Source organism: Crocodylus porosus, unplaced genomic scaffold, assembly GCF_001723895.1.
Source record: "Crocodylus porosus isolate Cpor-Errol unplaced genomic scaffold, CroPor_comp1, whole genome shotgun sequence".
Classification (NCBI taxonomy): Eukaryota; Metazoa; Chordata; order Crocodylia; family Crocodylidae; genus Crocodylus; species Crocodylus porosus.
This window is the reverse complement of record NW_017728909.1, coordinates 29,335,677-29,340,245: the sequence shown is the minus strand read 5'-3', so window position 1 is coordinate 29,340,245 and position 4,569 is coordinate 29,335,677.

The window sequence follows — 4,569 nt, the reverse complement described above, 5'->3', positions numbered from 1 at the left end:
TGCCCTTGCTGAGCCAAGGGGGTTTCTGAGCACTCTTACCCCCCTTGCTTCTCTCAGGGACTGTTATCTTTTGGCCCTGGAAGATCACTCCCTTAAGGTACGACCATCCCTTGTGTACTCATGTCTCCTCTACCTTCTGGTCCCTCAGTGCCTCCCCCACTAGTCTCCTAAGCTCACTGAAGTTGGCTTTTCTGAAGTCAAGGGCTTTAGCCTTGCTGTAAGCCCTTGATGCCCTGCGTTAGATAGTGAAATCCAGCAGGTGATGATCGCTATTGCCCAGGTGGTCAAGGACCCAAAGTCCCCTCACCAGGTCATCCCCCCTGGCCAGGACCAGGTCCAGCAAGGCGTTACCCCTAGAGGGGCTGTGCACTTCTTGAAGAAGCAGAGTGGAGGCAGGAGTTGAAGGGGGTCTCTTGGCTTTAAAGACCTTTGGAGGCCAGGACCTGCTGTAGTTCCCCCTCTGTCAGCCTACTCCCAGGGTAATGGAGAACACCTGAGGGGCTTTGGCAGAGGAGGAATCCTCCAGCTGCCATGGTTCCTGGCTGAGCCCGGTCCCTACCCAGTCCAGCTGGAGTGGGTCAAAGTGGCTCTGGATAGCTGGAGACAGCAGGGACAGTGACAGCAGTGGGTGGGGGGAATGTGCCACTGAGCATTCAAGAGAAAGGATGGTGGAGAAGTCTTATCTGATTTGGGGACTTAAAACCCAGCTGCTGCTTCTGTGGTATGACCTGAAAGGGGGGTATGACTGTACCGCTGTGCTCCTCCTGGATCTGTCCCTGATTCATTCTAACCTAGACCAGAACTATTATTTTAATAAAGTAGCTGTTTAAAGAAAGCAACACTAAGATAAGCCACATCTTTTAAGCTGACTGTAGAAAAGTTGAGTAATTCTCTATTGTTTATGACAGAAATGACCTAGTTGGAAAAGGATGTTATTCTTCCATTTCTCGGTTGAAGATCTTTATTTCCTCAGGACAATTCCAGAATGATTATCAACTGAAGTCTTCAAGTTGCCCTATAAAAAAGATTAGGATATTACAAGAAAATTTGTTTTAAACATACTATGCTGAGTTGAATATCAGGTTATTTCATACAGGAAGTGGAAAGTGCTTTATCAAATCAGAGAGTGGAGCATATCTTGCTGCATTAATAAGCAGCAAGGCAAAAAAAGGCAGGACACACTTCCTTCTACAGGAGGAGCGTTAACTTCTCTGGAGGATGAAATGAGACAGAATAATGATATAGCCACAGCAAACTAAGATTGTCACTAACCCCCAGTTACCAATTTTTCCTCATTAGTTTCAATGGGAGTTGTTCTTCAGTTCTCCTGAAGATCAAGTGATTAACAGTTTGCCTGTGATCTCACACAGTTGGTGGCAGAGCAATAAGCCTTCCAGTCCTTTGCTTTAGCCTGAAGAAAAATCCTACTAGAAAACAGCATCTTTCCCACATGCTCCATGGAATTTAAAAGACATGTCCTTGTTACCAAGATCTATTGAGTTATTCAAACAAGAAGACTCTCCTATAGGCTTTTACAGTAATTTCTGTAAACTCCTAAGGGTTTTATACCCATTAAATTCTACAAGACTGTTCAATAAAGGTAATAGCTACCAAATGCTCTCACTGCCATGTAGTAAAGTCAGGTTATCTGTGGGCCTGTATTCAGTCTCATCATCTCTTCTCTTCAGCAGAAACACTTAAACACTGTTCAAGGTTTTGTTTTTGGCCTAGTGCTATCAAAAACTGTGGATGCACTAACAAGTTCACTTAAATGAGCCTATTCTTTATCCCTCAGGTACATGATCTCACTATTAACTGCAAATGGACACTAATGCAGGTACATGGCATCACATCTATACCATTAATAAGTAGCAAATTTGATTTTCCCCAGTTTACTCTGTAAATCACAAATCTTCCATATCTTTCATTCAGTGCCATCAGGTATTTTTTGGGATGACAGCCATCCAACATAAGCAGAAAAGCTGGAGCAATCTAACAGGCAGCACAATAGCAACATAGGAGAGAATCAAGACAGCAGCAGCTAGAATGCCACCGACATTAACTCATCACAGTCCCCCCATCCCACTCTGAAATATCTGTACTCTCCAAAGGCTTGAACTTTAGCTCAGAAAAACAACCTGACAAGGCAGTAATGCGTAGAGAACTGGAAGAATTCTTCCAAAGATTTGGCCTGAAAGAACGCTTCCACAGCCAGGACAGAACCACTTCTGACAACCTTCCCGTCACAACAGGAACAAAAATTGTACTGGATGCCTCCCAGCAGATAGAAACACACATTGGACTACTACAACACAACAACCTCTCTCCCTCAAAGAGAAGCAATACGTTTCCAAAGATCCAGCAATGAAACAGTAATCAAACCAACAGAAAAGGTGGAATTACAATCTTCCTCAGTCATCAAGACTATATCTCTAGCTATAGGTAGTGTCAAGATGTATGTATTGTTATTATGTCTGCATGAATTGTGGTATATAATATATATAATATATGTAATATATATAAAATACATATAATATAATATAATATAGTATATAATATATGTTATTTTGATAATATTTTTATATTTTATCCAAGATTTGGAAGTAGGGCAATGATTAACGTAAGCATTCCTCACCCATTCACACTTGGAAGAAGCAGTCACTGAGAATTAGAATCTGACATCCCTTTGTTCACCCATCAAATAAGCCCTGGTGGACATGGGCTGAGGCACATGAGCTGGGCCCTTCTACGCAATGATGAATTTACATCTTAAAGAAGAAACACCTGAGAACAGGCTGTTTCTCACAGTGGAGAAATTAAGTGAGAGAAGGTATCTTTAGGATATTGGATTAGAAATCTTTATATCTGAAAAGATGTAAATATTTTGCTGCTCATAAAAAGATCAGTTTCTGGCTTGGTAAACAACTACTCTTGGGGGAAGTTACATGCATAGTATGGGCTCCCCAAGAATCCATTGAATAATGTATGTAAATGGCCAGATAAGAAACCGTACCTATGCTGTGTTTTGAGAGCAAATGCTTTTCTCTAGTTTTCCTGGGCATAAGGCATGACTTAGGCCCCAGCTTTAGGCTGAGCGAGACAGGCTGACAGGAGAATTTGCAGGAGGCTTTGACAGGAAGGTCAGAGGCAGGACCTGCTTTTCTAACCCATTGGGCTGATTAGAAGCTGCATTCTTAGGTTTAAAATCAGATTATTATTCTGGTATTTCCTTTTGTTCATTTATTCTTGTATTTCTGTCAATATTTCAACATACGGTTAAAAATTTATAATAAAACCAGAGCAAAGAGAATAAACTTTTTGTTGTCTTTTATGACATGATTTCAGAGCATCTGACCATACAGGCAGGGCTCTTCCGAGGCAGGAGGGGATTTACCGCATCATAGTGCATGACTGGGCAAGGGCGTGATTCTTTTAGTGGGCACAATCTCTTTTGGTAAGAGCGGGGAACACATGGGTGAGGTGGGTAAAGCTGAGGCACCATAGGTCAGAAAGGTAACCTTTGGACATTTCAGTCTCAGGGTACGTGCAGATGTTCAGGAGAAACAGTTAGAAGTTAAGGAGATTAGATCAGGTGTAAGATGACTGCCCAGTCTAACTCAGTGATTCTTCACTTGAATCCTCCTCTTTGCAAATTAATTGCAGAAAATTTTAGGTCAGGTACAGACTTTCCTGGGATATGATCTACAATCATGCAGCTTATTTTAAGTGGTGTGATTGTAGATAAGGTGCCAGTTTTACAAATGTTTGCCAGTGCCAGGAGCCCAATATAAGTCATTGGGGTTGGGGGAGGGGAGGTAGTTTGGCAGGATAGGAGAGGCTAGCAGATCTTTAGGAGGAGGGGGGATGGTTGGTCTGCAGGGGGAGTTGTCCATCTGGAAGTGGGGGGTGTAAGGGGCCTAAAAATAGCCTGATCAGGGGGTGGGGCAGGAAAACTGCAGACCCGGAGCTGGGGCAAGTGACTGGGCTTTTGTATGCCTGGGGTTGCACTCTGAATGTGTGCACACATTTGGTAGATCTGTCCAATCCATGCCCCATTTAACTTTTGTGCACCTCTGAGCTGCACTAAGTTAAATCAGGCTAGCCATTTTTTTTGCCCAATCTAAATGTTGGGAAATGTCTATACAGTTTGGCAGTTAGATCAACCTAAGTGGGATCTAAGTGCAAGGTCCCACACATGGGTGAACTAAATTAGATTGGGCAGCCATTTTTTTGCCTGATCTAACCTCCATAACTTCTAAGTGTAATGTATGTATATACTTTCAATGGTCAAGCAGCAGGTGGCAGACAGGGTTTGGGGACTGGAAGGCACCCCTGAAAGTACAAGGATGCCAGGTATATGTTTCAAAGGCACACCTGACCACAACAAAGCAATCACCAGATTTCAGATGAGGTCTCAGTATTGTTTATTCTGAAATATTGCAGGCTTGATGTTAAGTTAGTAAGTACAGCAATAGTGTTTCAAGGATTTCATAGACATTAGGGCTGGAAGGGACCTCGGGAGATCATCGAGTCCAGCCCCCTGCCCAAAGGGCAGGAAGTCAGCTGGGT